Raw genomic sequence first — 19,920 nt, 5'->3', positions numbered from 1 at the left:
GGTACTCAGCCTCTCCAAGCCTCACTCTCAGCAAAAAAAGAAAAAAAAAAAAAAAAAAAAAGACTGTAAGTAATTCTATACTCTGAAGAACTGTTGGAAAGATTCACTTAGTAATGTTTTAAAAGCACATGGCAAATAGAAGCTCAGTAAATGGTGTCATTTACAAATATTTTTAAGAGAGAAACTAAAAGGGCAAGCCACTCCACCCTGTATTTTGACCTAATAGAAGGTGTTTAAGATAAGTGTAAAAACTTAGCCATGCTGACAGTTTAATGTAAAGAGCTAGTGTTTTAACCCATCTGGAAAATATAGATCAGATCTCTGATGTCCTGACCCCCCGAGGGTTCTTTTTTTCCCATTATGTGTGTGCATGCTGAATTGTTCCAATCCTGTCTGGCTCTTTGCGATCACATGGACTGTAGCCCGAAAGGCTCCTCTGTCCATGGGATTCTCCAGGCAAGAATATTGGAGCAGGTTGTCATTCTCTCCTCCAGGGGATCTTCCAGACCCAGGGATTGAACTCACATCTCTTTTGTCTCTTGCATTGGCAGGCGAGATCTTTGTCACTAATGCCCACCTGGGAAGCCCCTTCCCGTCATGTACAACTATTTTATTTTTATTTTGAAGAACATGCTAAATTATGTAAAGTGGTATTAATATACACATGCAGATAGTCAAGTCTATGAGGACAGAAACAATTTGATTAAATATTTTTAAAATTATTTTTAATTGAATATAGTTGATTTTCAAAATTAGTTTCAGGTGTACAGCATAGTGATTTGATATATTTATAGATTATAACTATCTATTAAAAATTTTTTTTTGATGTGGACCATTTTTAAAGTCTTTCTTGAGTTTGTTAAAATATTACTTCTGTTGTTTATGTTCTGTTTCTTTGGCATTGAGGCATGTGGGATCTTGGTTCCCTGACCAGGGATTACATCCACAGCCCCTGCGTTAGAAGGTGAGGTCTTAACCACTGGACCACCAGGGAAGTCCCTAGATGGTTCTCTATTTAAAGTTATAAACGGAGAGTCCTTCCTAATTTTCTATTGGCCTCCCTTAGACCACAGAGAATCCTACATCTGAAGGACATAATGATTCTTTTATCTTCAGAATTATCTTCACACTGATGAAAGTTTCCCAATTTTGAGAAGCAAATTATTGATATAGCTTGATATTTAATTACTTAATATTACTGTCATGGGAAGAGGACTTTAAAAGAGCCCCAAGGCACATTTCAGTGGCGTCAGTCACCGTCAGTACCAAGCTGTGGTGATATTTCTCATCTGCAACTTGGGGGAGGGAGAGAACTTATAATGTATGTCGTGCTGATTTATGCTGATTTCAGCAGGCTTGCCCGGGGCGGGGGGCTAGCGCCTGCATGAAGGATATGTTCCGGATATGTGCAGGTGTTCCTCATACCGTATTGTTATGCCATGTTTGCTGAGTGGTGATAAGTCATTATTTTCCCATGAGCAACTGCCTACTGCTGTCTCAGACTTCTGAATCATGCCAGGCTTAGGGCTGTTTTCCCAGCAGGTGCAGTCACCTGAGAAAGATGAAATACCACAAGCATCCTCTCCCCATCACCTCTTCCTTTCCTAGGTAATCCCAAGGAAAAAAAACACCAGGAGCCAAATTTGAAGGAGTAAATACCAAAGTGGACCTGGATCTTCATTAGGCCTCAGCACATACCAGGGCAGTGATTAACATAGTTCCTGAATTTAGTTCCTGCAGCACCTCAGCCTTCCCCTGCCTTGTCTAAAGAGTGAAATTAGATTGTCCCTCACTCCACAGAGGTTGCTGGACTCTTGTGATGAATGAACTGGAAGCAGACCATCTTTAGGAACTTTCCAGACAGCCTCTTTTTACTCTCCACCCTCCTTTCCCGATTAGGGATCCTACAGTTCTGAGGAAAGATGCTTTTCTTTTCTGTTAAACACTTGAGTCAGAAAAGAAAAAAAGAAAGTTGATTTTCTATGTCCCTCCAGAATTAAAGAGACTTGATGCTAAGTAACTTCAGTCGTTTCCGACTCTGTGCGACCCCATAGACGACAGCCCACCAGGCTCCCCCGTCCCTGAGATTCTCCAGACAAGAACACTGGAGTGGGTTGCCATTTCCTTCCCCAATGCATGAAAGTGAGAAGTGAAAGTGAAGTCGCTCAGTGGTGTCCGACTCTTAGCGACCCCATGGATTGCAGCCTAACAGGCTCCTCCGTCCATGGGATTTTCCAAGCAAGAGTACTTGAGTGGGGTGCCATTGCCTTCTCCGAAAGAGACTTGAGACAAAAATATCTGGGTCTTATATCCAACATTCCCATCTTCCACCAGACTTGAGACAAAAATATCTGGGTCTTATATCCAACATCCCCAACTTCCACCAGTCTGCCTGTGGATCACCTCCAATCAAATGTACTCCTTGCCTTACATCTTGCATCCAGTATCTTGAAAACAAATTTTAAAATGTCACTTTCTTTTCTTAAACCTCTCATTGCTATTTGGCTCCCAGTCTCTTCCTGGTCCAGGCCTTCCCCATCCTGTAGCACCTACTTTTCCTCCTTACACCCCAACCACTGAACTGGCCACGTGTTCTGTTTCTGGCCCTTGTACATGCTGCTACTAACACCTACAGCAGTGATTCTCAAGGCTAGAGATGCCATGTCCCGGACAAACTGTTTGGAAATCTCTGGGGATGGACTCTGAAAACTTCTTAGGTGACTGTAAAGTACAGCCAGTTTAGGTACAGATGCTCAGCTCTGGCTGAAGGGTGAAGTCCTAAAGTCCCAGAGCCCAGCTCACACTTTAGCCTACAACATTTGCATCCCCATGCATGGGCCTCGGGCATCACTAGTTTTTTCCAGTCTCCCTAGGGACTTGCAGTTTTGAGAAGCACTGTCCTCGAAGGTGCTTTCCTATGATCCCTGGAAAACTTGGACTTCTTCCATAGGTCTCAGTCTGATGGAACTTTCTGAGAAGGCTTCCCTGAGCCAGGTGCTCACATCATGCCATCCTGCAATGAGGACTCAGTTCAGTTCAGTCACTCAGTTGTGGCCGACTCTTTGCGACCCCATGGACTGCAGCATGCCAGGCTTCCCTGTCCATCACCAATTCCCAGAGCTAGCTCAAACTCATGGCCATTGAGTCAGTGATGCCATCCAACCATCTCATCCTTTGTTGTCCCCATCTCCTCCTGCCTTCAATCCTTCCCAGCATCAGGGTCTTTTCTAAGGAGTCAGCTCTTCACATCAGGTGGCCAAGTTATTGTAGTTTCAGCTTCAGCATCAGTCCTTCCAAAGAATATTCAGGACTGATTTCCTTTAGGATGGACTGGTTGGATCTCCTTGCAGTCCAAGGGACTCGCAAGAGTCTTCTCCAAAACACCAATTCAAAAGCATCAATTCTTTGGCGCTTAGCTTTCTTTATGGCCCAACTCTCACATCCATACATGACCACTGGAAAAACCATAGCCTTGACTAGACAGATCTTTGTTTGCAAAGTAATGCCTCTGCTTTTTAATATGCTGAGGACTCAGCAGGATGGTGGTCAGGTGGTGAGCCTCTCGAAGGCAAGGACAGTGCTGGTGCCTTCAGTCTCTAGAACAGTGCCTGTCATCCTCAGCTGGGCACCGTGTTGGGAGCATAAAAGCGTTTCTGTCCTTGTGGAGTTCCCATTACTCTTGTCAATTTCTCCATTCACCCATTATTTCCAGAGACAAAATGTGCAGCAACCTCGCCCTCTGCCCCAAAAGCATGGTACTGATACCCAGGAGCTAGAGCATAGCGTTGCTCAGCTCCCAGCTTTACAGGGACATCCTTCAACAGAAGGAACTCCTGTGGAGAATATTTCCAACCCTGGAAACAGTGATCTCAACCTGTTAGCTCTACAAATTAAAAATTAAAAAAAGTGAGGACACCAGTAAGAAGAATGCTCAAAGGCTAATTTTCAGAGAAGATTCTGGACGTAATTTGTTTCATTTTGAATAATTACTATGAACAGAGGCAGACTTCATCTGTTGTTGTGTTGTTGTTTAGTTGCTAAGTTTTGTCCAACTCTTTGTGACCCCGTGGGCTATATAGCTTGCCAGCTTCCTCTGTCCATAGGATTTCCCAGGCAAGAATACTGGAGTGGCTTGCCATTTCAGGGAATCTTTCTGACCTGTGTCTCCTGCATTGGCAGGGCATTGCAGGCAGATTTTTTTTAACTCTAAGCCATCTGGGAAAAGTTTGTCTGGAAGGTTCTAAATGCAACCTGTGAACAGCTGACTGAAGGAGACACTGTTGGAGTCACAGATGATGCCTGTCAACATGGAAGGATGACCATGGCAAGAAGATAGTGAGTAAAAGTCTCAGAAGCGTTGTGTATATGTCATTACTTTTAACCTCTGCAACAAAATACTTCTTTTCAGGCATTAAAGTATCATGCAGGGGGGCTGTATTCAAGTCCAATGTTTGCCACCAACTGTGTGAGCTTGAACAAGTTACTTACCCTTGCTAAACTTCAGTCTCCTGGACTATTCAATGTGGACAATCAGGTTACGCATTTCAGAGGGTTGTTGTGATGATTAAGAGAGATCATACAAGTAAAGTTCCTTAGCATAGTGTCAGGCCTACAGTGATTTAACTACAACTATTTGCTACTGTTATTACATTCTCTAGCTAGAGTGAAAAGCCCAAGGGAGATGGTAAGTGGGCTAAGACAGGGACCAGGGACTTCACCGGGGACATCCTCTTGGTCTCAGTGCTGCATGTTCAGACGGAGGGACTGCAGGGAACCATAGGTTGCACAAGATCCATTTCCATTCCTTACTGGAATTCAGCTCTGGGTTTTTTATCTATCAGCACCCCTTTTAAGAACTTTCCATGACTACCCAACCATATCTTCCCTTCTTGCATGCTTCATTGCTTTCCCTTTCCTTTTCTCCTTATATCTGAACAGGCATGAAAATTGATGTCTTGACACACTTGAATATTAGATCCAAGGACTTTCAGGTTTCTTCAATTTCATAATAATCACTCATTGTCCTGGTACAGCCATCATCATTGGTTGTGGTTTGAGATTTTATTATTTCGGTTCTGGGAAGCTATTCTGAGTTAATTGTCATGAAGCATTATTTTTTTTTAAGTTTCCTTTAAGGAGTTTCCTTTTGTTTAGTTGTGCTTTCTTATATGAGCCTTTTCAGTTAACATTTTCTTCTTTACACATTTCATGGTCTGAGAAGTGAATGGGTTTCTATGGTGGCTCAGATGGTAAAGAATATGTTTGTAATGAAGGAGACCCAGGTGTCTGATCCCTGGGTCAGGAAGATCCCCTGGAGAAGGGAATGGTAATCCACTCCAGTATTCTTGCCTGGAAAATTCCATGGACAGAGGAGCCTAGCAGGCTACAGTCCATGGGGTCACAAAGAGTTGGACACAATTTAGTGACTGAAAAGCATCAATTAAAATATTGTTTATAATCATATATGTAAAAATTATCAAAGTAGAAAGTTGTGAGTCAGAACATGTGGATTCATCTATATATATTTAATTCTATAAGCTGTGGAAGATGGTTCAGTTCAGTTCAGTTCAGTTGCTCAGTCGTGTCTGACTCTTTGCGACCCCCTGAATTGCAGCACACCAGGCCTCCCTGTCCATCACCAACTCCCGGAGTTCACTCAAACTCATGTCCATCGAGTCGGTGATGCCATCCAGCCATCTCATCCTCTGTCGTCCCCTTCTCCTCCTGCCCACAATCCCTCCCAGCATCAGAGTCTTTTCCAATGAGTCAACTCTTCGCATGAGGTGGCCAAAGTACAGGAGTTTCAGCTTTAGCATCATTCCTTCTAAAGAAATCCCAGGACTGATCTCCTTTAGAATGAACTGGTTGTATCTCCTTGCAGTCCAAGGCACTCTCAAGAGTCTTCTCCAACCCCACAGTTCAAAAGCATCAATTCTGCAGTGCTCAGCTTTCTTCACAGTCCAACGAGATCATAGTTTGACAAAATATTAAATATAAGTTGGGGACTGAGATTGTGCTTACAGAAAAGAATCCTCTGTAATACTCAGTAAAAGCCATCTGTCAAGACATCATTCATGAAGGAATAAAATCATCAAATAAGCCACTGCAGAAAGGAACATTCTCAGGGACCACCTCTGTTTCAGAATCTCATCAGGTTCATCCCTAGTTTCAGCTTCTCTGACTGCAAGACCCTTGGGACTGCTTTGAAGTGTCAGATCAGCTCCAAGGGGCTCTGCCCAAACAGCAAAAATAAGGGCTCCTATTCTCTCATCTTTCATTTATATAATTTTAGAGGTAGTTTTCTGCATAAATGGTAAAGCAGAGAGGATGGAAGGAATGCACAGTGTTTTAAAAGTTGCTCGCCTTCGCTTCCTCCCTTTATTCTCGGTCCATTACTGATCTTTATCTTACCTGAGCATCTGTCAATTACAAAGAGAATACTAAGAACCTTAATTTGGCCATTTATGTTCAAATTTAACAGATGTCTAGACTTTCCTAAGATTCTATTTTCTATAAAATGGGGATAAAAACACCTGAACGTTGTGAGGCTTGAATGTGACAGGACTCACTGAAGCACCTAGCCCAGGGCCTGGTACATGGTCAGTGCTCACAAATGTTAGCTATGACTCTAGTTACTATTGACCTCAGACCCCAAGCGCTACCCTCCCAGACTCCTTGCACATTTAAGTTCTCTTTCAGGTATGGCAGTGATACTGTGGTTGTTCCATCTTCAGGTTTTGGATTTCCTTTTCTCCATTTATGCATCCACTCAGATTTAGTCATAGCATGCTAGATTCTAGGGAGACTCACTATAGGAAATTCTTGCTCTCTCAGGACTTTGATTTATGCACTTCAGATTCGTAGAAAAACCTCACTCTTGACCCCAATATTCTTTTGGTTTCTATCCTTCCTTGAATTGTATAATCCATCTAGGAAAGTCTATTTGCCAAGTTTACATCTGTTTTACTCTTCTGCAGTTCTTAGTGATACCACATTAGTCACTCTTTGTAAACAGTTCTCCATATTACTCACCATGAAATAGGTTATCTGTTTGACATCAGAGAACAAAGTACTATTCCTAGGATGAATTTCAAATGTCACTGAGATACTTTTATCCTAGGTCTTGGGCATCACAGCTTAAGGTTTATCCACCCTACTGATCTTAAGTTCCCCTCTTCCCTGCCTTTACCCCAGATAGGTTTTAAAAAGAGTGAGGCTTCCCTCAGCAGAAGCTTTATCTTCCTTTTCCAACTTCTCTCCCTGCTTCTTCTCACTATGACTTTGATTTCCCCTATGGTTACATCCTTTTGGCCACATCATCCACTGTGTCAAGTATGTGCAAGTAATAGAACTTTCTGTGATGATGGAAATACACACACACACATATTGTATATTAATATATAGCCACATGTCACTATTGATCACTTAAAATGTGGCTCAGTTCAGTTCATTCATTCAGTCGTGTCCAACTTTTTGTGACCCCATGGACCGCAGGATGCCAGGCTTCCCTATCCATCACCAACTCCTGGAGTTTACTCAAACTCATGTCCATTGAGTCCGTGATGCCATCCAACCATCTCATCCTCTGTCATCCCCTTCTCCTCCTGCCTTCAATCTTGCCAAACATCAGAGTCTTTTCCAATGAGTCAGTTCTTCACATCAGGTGGCCAAAGTATTGGAATTTCAGCTTCAACCTCAGTCCTTCCAATTAATATTCAGGACTGATTTCCTTTAGGATGGACTGGTTGGATCTCCTTGCAGTCCTAGGGACTCTCAAGAGTCTTCTCCAACACCACAGTTCAAAAGCATCAATTCTTCGGCACTCAGCTTTCTTTATAGTCCAACTCTCACATCCATATATGACTACTGGAAAAACCATAGCTTTGACTAGATGGAACTTTGTTGGCAAAGTAATGTCTCTGCTTTTTAATATGCTGTCTAGGTTGGTCGTAGCTTGTCTTCCAAGGAGCAAGTGTCTTTTAATTTCATGGGTGCAGTCACCATCTGCACTTATGAATTTATTGCAGGTTACATCTGGATACTAGAAAGAAACTCTCATAGGTCCATGTGATGTAGGTGCCTGCCATCAGACTGAGACTCCCTTCCCCATCATTTTGCCCCTTGGAGGAGAGAGTTGGAGATAAAGAGCAGCAAACTTTTCCTCTTAATTGTCCCTCCTTTTATTTCTGTATTAGGTGGATTGATGCCTCTTACTTAGAGCATTCTTCTTGGGACCTAGGTGCACTTATTACTTAAGATAGTCACTGCTGCTGCTGCTGCTGCTAAGTCACTTCAGTCATGTCCGACTCTGTGCGACCCCATAGACGGCAGCCTAACAGGCTCCACCGTCCCTGGAATTCTCCAGGTAAGAACACTGGAGTGGGTTGCCATTTCCTTCTCCAATGCATGAAATTGAAAAGTGAAAGTGAAGTCATTCAGTCTTGTCCAACTCTTCGTGACCCCATGGACTGCAGCCTACCAGGCTCCTCCGTCCATGGGATTTTCCAGGCAAGAACACTGGAGTGGGTTGCCATTGCCTTCTCCTAAGATAGTCACAACACCCCTAAAAAACAGTTGTTATCCATATTTTATAGATGAGGCTCAGAAGAGTAACATGCTTGATATTGTACAGTTAACAAGCCACACACCTGACATTTAAACCAAGGCCTGCCATAAAGAAATCCTGTCTCTTCACTCTCCCCTTGCCAGCCTATAACATAATCATCTTTGAGATTATTTGTCGCCATGACACATCAAAAAACACTGCCTGCTACCAAGCAGTCCTGACTTCTTGGTCTGATTATCTATGATTCTTTTCACAACTTTTATCTATTCCACATTTTTATTTCCTAGACTTAATCTTTCTCTTATGTTTTTCCCATAAAAGGCCACCTTCTACTCAGTTCTCCTGGTTTCACTGCCCTGCACCCCTATCTAGCTGGCATCATATGTGTTAAGCTATTCTGGGTCATGCTGCATTTCCTTACGATGTTTCCTACATGACTAAGCAGTGCACAGCTGAGCTTTCAATGGAGCTCCACAGATGCCTGCCTTAGTTTCCTGAGTCATATTTATACCAGAACACCGACAACTCCAGCTCTTTTATATAGCCTCTTCCTAAAAGGAGGCTCCGGAGAAGGCAGTGGCAACCCACTTCAGTGTTCTTGCCTGGAGAATCCCAGGGATGGGGCAGCCTGGTGGGCTGCTGTCTATGGGGTCGCACAGAGTTGGACACAACTGAAGTGACTTAGCAGTAGCAGCAGCAAAAGGAAGCTCACCAGCATCCTCTTAAGGAAATGGGATGCCTTCTCAAAGGGCTGAGTCTTTTTTATGCTATCAATTTGCAAGAGGCTTATAAAAAAAATCCAATGGATATTGACATTCAACTCACCTCATGATTCATCAATATGCTATTCTTTCCCACTTTGCTATTGAAGAAACAGAGGCTCAGAATGATTTATTCAATTTGTAGCAAACATATCAGGAAATCAGAAGGGTATCCAAGAATAGAAGCTAGTTCAATGTCCAGCCTAAAGTTAAGGCACAATTCCCAAATGTTTTGAAGAGTCACCCCTTCCTAACAAAATCAAGGGTATTGGTTTCCAAGCAGTTCTTGGAAATGAAAATAGGCAGAACTGGAAATACTATTTCAGACCACACACTTAGCCTGCTCCTCACAATAATCTGGCGTTGGAAATTTCTCAAGACCAAAGTAACTTATCTTTTTAAGTATACAGTCTGCTGAGAGCAAGGAGTTAAGGGTAGAAGCAGCAGTGAACTCTTTTTTTTTTTTTCCCCTAATTGTAGCTGGACTTCTGAAAATATTCTGACAGCAGCATAAAAGCTATCTCCGTGCATGAATCAATCTAGTATTTTAGCAACACGAGAAATCTATAATGGCAGGTAAGAGTGTTTAATAAGTGGGATTGGGAAAAGTTTGATTTAAGCCAGTTCACTTATTTTATGGGATTGCTGAGAGGCCTTTGTAGGCAGTTATTTCCAGATAGCTTATCCTTGGTAAAGCTTGAAGTACCTTCCAAAGTCAAAGAGTGCTTTAGAAAAAGGGAAGTCAACAACATTATCTTCTAAGGTTTCTTTATTGTTTGCATGAAGCAAACTTCCATTGTACTACATACTTTGAATGGAACTTCCTTTTAAATCTTCATTGGATTTTTTGATTACCCTCTTGCAAGATCAACAACAGCTATCCCATGATGGGAAAAAAACATGGTCCACTTTTGAAAAGTAACAAGAGCCATGTGCTATAAATGTAGACCCAAGATTTTTTCTTAGTGTAACTCATCACTACTCATGAAGAAAATTCAGAAGGACATGGAAGGGCATTGGTTTGTCCAGTATCAGTATTCAGGTCAGCTAGTCTGAAAAGAAAATGAAGAGAGACCCAGTGGGTCAGTAACAGAAGCAGCATATAAAGACTTTAAAAAATAATGCTAATAAAGATATAAGCCAATAGCAGTAAACTACTATTTTTACTAGATACTAGGTACTAGGGCTACCCTGACAAATTACCACAAACTGGTTTCTTAAATAACTGAAATGTATTCTCTTATGGTTCTGCAATCGTGTGTTAGCACTGGTTCCTTTGGGGGCTCTCGGGGAGAATCTATCCTGCCTCTCTGTCCTACTGCCTGGGGGTTGCCAGCAAGACTAGGCATTGCTTGGGTGTAGCTGAATAGCTCTAATTTCTGCCTCACTCAAGTCCCTAAATGACAAGCCAGTTCTCAGTGATAGTCATTACTTGGCCGTCTTTCCTGTGTGTCTCTGTTTTTAAGTGGCCTTCTTTTAAAGACCTGTCATTCAGATTTGGGCTACCCCCATGGCTCGGAGGTAAAGATTCTACTGGGCAATGCAGGAAACAAGAGTTTGATCCTTGGGTTGGGAGGATCCTCTTGAGAAGGAAATGGCAACCCACTCCAGCATTCCTTCCTGGGAAATCCTATGGACAGAGGAGTCTGGCGAGATACAGTCCGTGATATTGTTGTCATTGAGTCACTAAATTATGTCTGATTCTTTGCGACCCCATGAACTGCAGCACACCAGGCTTCCTTGTTCTTTACAATATCCTGGAGTCTGCTCAAACTCATGTCCATTGAGTCAGTGATGCCATCGAACCATGTCATCCTCTGTCATCCCCTTCTCTTGCCCTCAATCTTTCCCAGTATCAAGGTCTTTTCCAATGAATTGGCTCTTTGCATCAAGTGGCCAAAGTACTGGAGCTTCAGCTTCAGCATCAGTCCTTCCAATGAATATGCAGGACTGATTTTCTTTAGGATTGACATTTGATCTCCTTGCTCTTCAAGAGACTCTTAGAGTGCATGGGGTCACCAAAGAGTTAGGACTTAGCAACTAAACAATGACAACATTCAGATTTAGGGCCCACCTTAAACCATCATGACTTCATCTTAATTTAACCAATTATAGCTGAAGAGATGCTTTTTCCAAATAAGATCACATTCTGAAATTCCAAGTAGACATGAATCTTGGAGGATGCTATTCCATCAGTACAAGCATTATAGGAATTATCAGTATTCCGTGACCTCGGATATCTATAGAGAGACTCATGGCATGGAGGAGAGTGCTTGAATTGGCTGCTTATGCTACAGGCTTGGTTTGGTGTTGGACTTGGCAGTATCTTTGTAGTTCACACATGAATGGAGGGGTTAGAGGAGTTCAGAAGTCCTTACCTTGGGAACCTTGAACAGACTTCAAGACCTCCATTAATCTTCTAAGATTGTATGCACATCATTGCATCTAGTATGCTTACACTTTTTAAAAAAATAGAATTTCCCTGTCTTTTTTGAGTTTCCCTAAGAGAACTTAGACCCAAAAGGCTAAGAACAATTGTATCAAATCATCTGTAAGGTCATTCAGAACATTCTGATTCCTGGATATATGTTTGATCTGTTATATTTCCCCAATTTTATGATGCATTCAGAGTTTCTGGATTGTGTACTAAAAGTATAGCCTTTAATATTATTTTATTTTGAAGAGTTTCTGGCTCATTCATTTCTAATCTGCTTCATTCCACATAACCCACAGGGGGATTATTTTCTATGTTTCTCATGTTTTATGCAGTAGGAAATGTAAATTAAACTCAGAACTGGAAGGAAACAAGCTAATGTCTGCAATGAGGGGAGGGGTTGGGAGAAACATAGCTGAAAGAGTTTACAACTAGGCATACAGAGTTTGGTATCAAAGACTATAGAACAGAGCTGCTGAAAGGAAGCAAGTAGGGGAGGTGGGTAAGGCTGGAGGTGATGCTGTGGGATTGGAGCTTTAGAGTAGACTCCACTTTCCCCTCAGAGTCTGGGATGTCACTTGTCCCATATTTTAGTGTCTCCCTAGTAAATAACAATTTCCTAGTTATTAAAAGCAATTCCTTTTAAAGGCAGCTCTCATCAGATCACACAGTCTGTACTGTGTTTTGAAAGAATACACTCCCTCTGGTTTTCCTTGGCACCATTTATGCACATCCACATCCACGAACAACATAGCTCTTCAAGAACCATAGACAACTTGTTCATAGATCATCTGATCTCCATCTGTTTTACCCTCCTTTTTTTTTTATATTTGACTGATTTTCATTTCTTCATCTTTTTGGAGCTTTCCCACAAACAGATGAGTGAGAGGAAGGAAATGGATCTAGTCTACTGACTGAATTGCTACTTTTCTATTATTTGAAAAAAAAATGTTTGGTCCTGAGAAGCAATTTTAGTTATATATCCTTTTCCCTGTTACCACAGAAAATCAAATCAATCTTTTTATATTGGTACAAGATAGAATTGAAAACTCACCTTTACTCTGGAAGGTTGGGTTTAAAATAATAAAAACTTTTTAAAAAAGAAATTTTTGTCCTTCATGATAGTTTGTCACTGATTTCCTTAATTTCTTTAAGCTTTGTTTCCATTTATATGACTATATTAGAAAATGTGAAAAAACATCAATCCTTTCCTAGTTTTTTTTTACTCCACTCTAGGGATGTTCTGTAGGCTCATATGTGCATGAGTGGAGTCAATTTCTCTTATGTATTCTCAAATTGACACTGCTGAGTATTCTTTTGAGAAAAAAACTCTTAAAGAAAGCCCCAGGTAAAAATCCATTCAGAAATGAGTGTGAAGTCTCTTTCCAAGAGAACACATTCTGCACATCCTTGTGAAAAAAGTAAACCAGAGTATAGCCAGAGACCCTCAGGGAATGTTGTGTTCATAATTATTCCTTAAAGGTCAGTGAAAAGAAGGAAAAGCACTGAGGAAGTTTTGACATGGAACTTTCGAGTACACTGGCCAAGAAATGAATCCCAGGCAGGCAAAATTTGAAATTTAAGAAATTAAGCTTGAAATAAAAGCTTGATCTTTTAAGCTTGAAATAAAAGGTAATGGGGAAGTCTGGGAAAAAGGGAAAGGAAACCGCAACCCCTGAAGAGTTGCTGAAAACCCAGAGGGCACCCAGGGAACCTGCCAAGGTCCACACAGTCATTGCCCATCTTGTCCTGCCTTTCAAAGACTTTCAAGATGTCTGCTGAAAGCTCAGAACAAAACTGATTTAGCCATTTTGGACTTGTCATTTTTTGTTTCTTATGGTCACTCACTTTCTATATAGCTGAAAAAGAGTCAACCCACTAATTTGCGTTGTATTAGGATAGCATCTAAGATGTAAAAAAAAATTTTAATTTATATATATCTATATATATATATAATTTTCCCCAAGTGGGGGAATGGAAAGCGTATTACCTAGATGAGTGCTTTAAACTGTAATTAATCAAATCCATTTCACTTCCTTTCACTAATTAAGCTCATTTTAGGATGTGCATGGCTCCAGTTGGAGCTTCCCAGGTAGCTCAGTGATAACTGCCTGCCAAGCAGGAGACATGGTCGGGAAGATCTCCTAGAGAAGGAAATGGCAACCCACTCCAGTATTCTTTCTTGGGAAACCCCATGGACAGAGGAGCTGAGTGGGCTGTAGTCCACGGGGTCACAAAGAGGTGGCCGTGACTAAGCGGCTAAACAGAGGCAGCAGCAGTCCTCCAGGCGACATGGAGCCTAAACAAGATGTTTGCCCAGGTTATTTTCTAGCAGCTTGGAGTCAGCTGTGTCTAGTTTGAGCTGAACTAGTTAAGACTGGATAGGACCCCTGACCCTCCAACTGGGCATGCTTGCATGTCCTCTCGGTGACCTTTTGAACACTGGGGTAGGGGAGGGCTTATAGCTCAGTTACATCTGCAGGGAAGGATGACTATCACACCTTTCCTCAATCATCTTCCCCCATACCCCACCACCCCTACCCCCGCCCATGCCTCAGAGTGCCCTGCGGCTGTATTCCTTAGTCCATAAATACCCACAGGCCCTCACCTCCAAGGAGGTGGGCTTGGGGTTTGTTTTTCTGTTTCCTCACACCTCCACTTTTCAAATAAACTCTCTCTTTCCTCTTTGCTACAAACCTTGGTGTCTCAGCACTTAGGCTGCTGTCTTCCTGCAAAATGAGCCTGATTGGGAAATAAGCTTTCTAAATGGGCATCTTAACCAAGTAAACTAAAGTTTTTGTGAATGATTTTTGGTTCACAGTTTTCAATAGATTTTACTTTTTTGTAATACTATATCTGAGTAAGGGCTGCTTCATTAAAGTCATTCATAATGAAGTCCTGCTGCTGCTGCTGCAAAGTCGTTTCAGTCGTGTCCGACTCTGTGCGACCCCAGAGACGGCAGCCCACCAGGCTCCCCTGTCCCTGGAATTCTCCAGGCAAGAACACTGGAGTGGGTTGCCATTTCCTTCTCCAATGCAGGAAAGTGAAAAGTGAAAGTGAAGTCGCTCAGTCATGTCCGACTCCCAGCGACCCTATGGACTGCAGCCTACCAGGCTCCTCCGCCCATGGGATTTTCCAGGCAAGAGTACTGGAGTGGGTTGCCATTGCCTTCTCCATAATGAAGTCCTACCCTCTACTATCTTTCTCCTGTTTGTTTAGTTTGGCTTTCTCTTAAAAAGTTGGAATGGGGGGGCAGGCACAACACAGAGCTTGAGGCTAAGGAATTCAGTTTACATAGCCAGTTTCATCAGATCTTTACTAAAACTGATGATCTCTGTGGCTAACTTGTAATTTTCCTCCTCTGCTACCCCTTCTTTTCTCTGCATACTTCAACAGGAGATGGAAACTATTTGCAAAACTCACAGTAAGATCCTCAAAAGGCCAGGAGGGTTTTTTAAATCCAACTTGACTGTAAGGGGCAGTATGGTTCAAGTATAAAGTCGTGAGAGTGGTAACCATAGCTCAAGGAAGGCATTGTGGCCCAAGTAAGCGTCAACTAAGTTCATATCAGAATGTATTCCCTAAAGTGAAAAGTTTTCCCCAAAGAGCAAGAAAATGCCATTGACAGACATTTTGAAAGAAAGGAGACAAAATATAAAAGAAGTCTGTCTTACCCTTGCAGAGAACTGGCAATATACCTTTAATAACCCTGGCTTGTTGGTGATTAAAAACAAGCTAATTAAATATTTTGTTATTCTAAATGACCTTGTGGAGTGCTTAAGACAGAATTTAAAAAGTAAGTGCTTTCTCCTATTTGTGCTGCGGATTACACCACAGCGTTCCTCCCTTCCTCTCACACATATGGATGATCAGTCATCTACTTGGGTCTAAGGAATCTTAAATGCTATATTTAGTTATTCTCAGTGAACTTCTGTTTCTTTTTTAAAACTTTACTAGCATAAGGAGGGGCTTGGACATTAGCTATCAAGTTTCCCTGAAGGTAACACAGCAGTTATAAAATGGTTTAAATAATTCGACATTGGGTAGTACAAAACCGTGACAAAACTGGTCCTAAATAAATATAACTATGTCAATCAAAATGTATTTAGAGATCCAGTTATCGTGATAGAATTCTGAAGATCACTAAGACTTGAAACAGCTACTTAAAATACTCTAAGTCGGTGCTTTCTCAATCTCGGCCCTACAGAGATTTTTAAGTTGGTAGTTCTTTGTCGCTGGTGGTGGGGAACTGTCTGGGGCCCTGTAGGCTGTTTAGGAGCATCCCTGGCCTCCACCCATCAAGTGTCTAATCCTGTGTGTGTTAGTCACTCAGTCATGTCCTACTCTTTGCGACCCTACAGACTGTAGCCCACCTGGCTCCTCTGTCCTTGGGATTCTCCAGGCAAGAATACTGGAGTGGGTTGCCATGCCCTCCTCCAGGGGATCTTCCCAATCCAGGGATTGAACCCAGGTTTCCTGTATTGCAGGCAGGTTCTTTACCTTCTAAGCCACCTTGGCCAAGTTGAGAACCGAAAACATCTCCAAACATTTCCAAATACCCCCTCAGGAACAAATTTTACCCCTAGGTGAGGACCACCATTTTAAATCATTGCAGAAAGACAATTCAGCTTTTTGCAATCTCATTTTTCCTTTTCCTCTTATGTTAGCTCACAATAATTTCTGAACATCCCATGTTTTTCCTTTTATCTCTGAAAACATGACTTTTTTTTTTTTTTTTAACTGTCCTTCTTTAGGTGGGAGATGAGTCCTATAGGCTCCCACCTCCAACGGAGGCTGCTTACCCCTACTCTCTACAGGGAGAAAAGCCCGCTCCCCTTTAAACCAGGGCTCCTTCATATTGTGCTCCCCTTAGTCTTGTCACTGGGACACACAGGCTGCTTTCAGGGTGGCAGGCCTCCCAAAACTAGGATTTTTGTGTCCCACAGCTTCCCAGCTGGAAGGGCTCTGAAGGATGCTTTGAAGCGATGTTCTAACAGATTCTGAGACTTAAGCTTGAAGGGGAGGTTGTGGAGGAACTTGGAAGAGATTTAAAGACTCCCACTGTGCGGGCCAACTGAACTCAAGACAAGGAATCGGACTCATTGTTTACTGATAATAGTAGAAACTTATTTTTCCACACACCAACTTGGCAGGACCTTAGTTCCGAGTATTCCTAGGTTAATGCAAGTCAATTAACTTTAAGACAAAGTATTTCCAAAACAAATTTAACGGTCTTCTTGTCCTGCCTGCCCCCCTAGAAAGGCTTTTCATTATTCCCCACCTTATTAGAAGCCTGCTGGGAGTGCTTTTAAAATGCCTTCGAATAAGTAGGCAAAGAAAAGTTACCTAGGTCTCTAGGTCTCTGCCTTCTTGTTTATTTTGCCATTTCTCTTAGGTTTACATCTAAATCTTTGAGGTACAAAAACTAAATCATCATCTGCACTATGAAACTTGAATAAAATGCGTGTAGTCTGCTCCGTTCTGTGGCTTTTGACTCTGTGTAGTGCGTCTAATGCTAGTGGAGAACGTGGATCCTGACAAAGCACCGCAAATTGAACACAGCTTATAATAGTAACAGGTATTTGTTATATATTTACTCTGTGCCAAAGACTGAGCTAAAGTTATTTAAATTTTTTCTTTCTTACATTTAATTACTCATTTCTCATTACAACTTTATGAACTAGGTCCTGTCATTCACTATTGAGATAAGGAAACAGGCTTAGAGAAGAGAAGATCATATTTTAAGTGACAGAGTAGGAATTCAGACTCCATCATTGACTACTCTCAAAGCCTTTATTCATTAGTAGATGGATAGGTTGACCAATCACCTTGTTACAGGATGGCTATTTTCCCAGGAAATTCCTTGAAAAGATCTTGTCATGAAGGTTGGCTCCTAAAGGCAATCTGCACAGAGAGGATCCTCTCTTCCTTTTTAAGGAGCTACTTCTTATAATGTGATCCAATGACTATCTGCTGAGGATCTTGCACCTCTGAAGAAGCAGATCCATGAGTTCCTCAGTTCCTACCCCAGACCTAATAATTCAGAACTTCTATAATGAATGGGGGAGGAGGCAATGGCAACCCACTCCAGTACTCTTGCCTGGAAAATCCCATGGACAGAGGAGCCTGGTAGGCTTCAGTCCATGGGGTCTCGAAGAGTCAGACATGACTAAGCGACTTCACTTTTACTTTTCACTTTCATGCACTGGAGAAGGAAATGGCAACCCACTCCAGTGTTCTTGCCTGGAGAATCCCAGGGATGGAGGAGCCTGGTGGGCTGCCATCTATGGGGTCGCACAGAGTCGGACACGACTGAAGTGACTTAGCAGTAGCAGTAGCATAATGAATGGGAAGTAAGCCTAAGTATCTGCACTTAAAAAAACAAATAACAACAGCAACAACAAAACCCTCACCTTTCTTATACCCTGGAAAGTCTCTAACCATTGACCTATGCTGTCAGAAGAGATTCATTCTCAGGGCTGGGTGTTAGGTTTCCTCTTCTAGACCCTCTGGAGGATTCCTTCAAGCAGGCTCCCTTGCTCTCTGACTTCCAGGTGACTTTAGACATGGGAGGCTGGGGGCATTAACAAGAGATCAGGAGAAATGGGAGGGATAAGGTCTTTAGCCCTCAGGCTCCCTTCCTATCTGGTTATTGCAACTTGGCCGCCTCGTGCACCCAAAGGCTCCAGCGACTGTCAGGGAGCCCTTTCCACACAAATGTCCAGATTCTAGGAATCACACCCTCCTTTTGTCCAATTAGGCTCTGGGTGGTAAATGCTTCTTTCTGGTGCTCCCTGTAGGGTATCAGACTATCTTCCACTAGTTTCAAGAAAGTCTGACCACATCTCTTAACCAGCCCCCATTTGAGAGCATCCTCTGGTTCCTGGCAGAACCTTGAATACCCTGACAAACATGACCCAAACAGCCATAGTTTTACTTCTCCTGGGTTATTCTTCCTATATTGCACCTATCAGGGACTTGATAGCCTTAAGTTATGATAAAAGTATACTTTTCTTTCCAGCTGTTGTAAGGATTAAAGATACTTGCATAAATTGGTTAACATGTGCATCCTACCAACTCAGTTATTGCTAATTCCTGTCACCTATTGACAGCACACTGCCTCTGTCTCCTCATTAATGTAACTTGATTGACCTCCAAGGTGATGCTTACTCTCTTCAGTTCTCCTTTTCCTTGATGCCCTCTCTCACCCAGTCATCCACCAACTCTTACCTTTTGTTTGCTCTGACTTCACTGATTTGCTCAGGCTCACTGGGACTTAACAGTGTTCACTGTAAGAGCAAGCGTCAACTCCCTTTGTCTCCAAGCCATGTCACTTCTGTGTGTCTGAGCAACAGACTTTTCCACTAACTCTAAATTGACCTTTATTTCCTCTAAAGTGCCAGTTTGCAGGCATCTCCAGATTTAGCCCTCCGAACTTCCCTGAATTTAACCTTCAGTTTCATGAGGGCCCCCCCATCAGGGCCTTCCATAGACTTCCCTGTAATCTAATCGTTTTTAAAACCCCAATCATGCTTCTAAATAATGTCCCACTATATGGAGCTTTCAAACTTCTTAGAATATCAACTCTGTATTTATCCTCATGTCATCACACCTGTCCAAGTACTCAGGTACAGGTGATGGGTTTTTCTCAGCCTAGAAACAGTGGGGGGCGGGGGGGAACAACTGGTTTCTAACCTAGAAAAAAATTTAGGGAAGTAGAATAATATGTTTGTTCACTTGAGCACCAAACAAGTGCCAGGTGCTCTGACAGGCACAGAAGGTTGATGTTTCTGCCCACAGCATATGCAAGAATGCCAGCAAAGGGGTGAGCCAGTCTCCTCCACCCAGTCATCCTTCATAACTCCTTATGAGTTAACCGGTGGATTTTCAAGGAAGGCAATCAGACTAGTGGGGAATCACTGAGCCCAGACCCTACAGTTGAATCACTATACAAAATACTCTACCTGCTTCTATCCAATGAACCATAACGATTTATGGTGGGTTGTGATACCAATAAGGTTCCTGCTGAACCCATTATAGTCTGTCTTGGGTCCCATGTTTTAGTTGGAATATGCTGTTTGCATTGGGGTAACTGACTCCTGCCTGATTTGCTCTCACACCTTGTTTAAAACACAGCCTGTGGAAGTATTTCAGTATAG

At 42.3% G+C, this 19,920-nt stretch overlaps 1 long non-coding RNA gene across 1 annotated transcript in view; it reads left to right on the top strand.

Moving 5' to 3' along the window:
- The window catches only part of LOC109574772 (uncharacterized), a 211,364-nt gene that overhangs the window by 179,346 nt on the left and 12,098 nt on the right, over window positions 1-19,920 (top strand). The gene's annotated exons all lie outside the window — the stretch shown is intronic.

Source organism: Bos indicus, chromosome 20 (assembly GCF_029378745.1).
Source record: "Bos indicus isolate NIAB-ARS_2022 breed Sahiwal x Tharparkar chromosome 20, NIAB-ARS_B.indTharparkar_mat_pri_1.0, whole genome shotgun sequence".
In the NCBI taxonomy this organism is placed as follows: domain Eukaryota; kingdom Metazoa; phylum Chordata; class Mammalia; order Artiodactyla; family Bovidae; genus Bos; species Bos indicus.
This window is presented reverse-complemented; position numbering and strand designations above follow the sequence as displayed.